At 59.1% G+C, this 340-nt stretch overlaps 1 protein-coding gene across 1 annotated transcript in view; it reads right to left on the minus strand.

The window, feature by feature from the left end:
• Slc8a3 (solute carrier family 8 member A3) overlaps positions 1–340 on the minus strand; it is a 127,894-nt gene that overhangs the window by 126,400 nt on the left and 1,154 nt on the right. The window lies entirely within an intron of this gene.

The following is a 340-nucleotide window of genomic DNA, read 5'->3' on the forward strand; positions in this document are numbered from 1 at the left end:
GGGAGGGAGGGAGGGAGGGAGGGAGGGAGGGAGAGAGAGAGAGAGAGAGAGAGAGAGAGAGAGAGAGAGAGAGAGAGAGAGAGAGAGAATTTTGAAGGAAGGAGGGGAGCTTAGTTACACACTTTCACAGCTCTCCATGCAACCCTGGGTCTCTCAGACCACCGGGTACCTCCTGGCCCAAGAGCCCTCGGGGGCTGAAGGGAAGGGGGTGCACTGGGGCTGCAGTTATGGGCCATCGGCAACGGAGTCCCAAGACTGGGGTACGCGCGTGCGTGCGTGTGCTCGCGTGAGTTCGTGTGTGTGTGTGTGTGTGTGTGTGTGTGTGTGTGTGTGTGTGTGT

Source organism: Grammomys surdaster, unplaced genomic scaffold (genome assembly GCF_004785775.1).
Source record: "Grammomys surdaster isolate TR1022 unplaced genomic scaffold, NIH_TR_1.0 127, whole genome shotgun sequence".
NCBI classification, from domain to species: Eukaryota; Metazoa; Chordata; class Mammalia; order Rodentia; family Muridae; genus Grammomys; species Grammomys surdaster.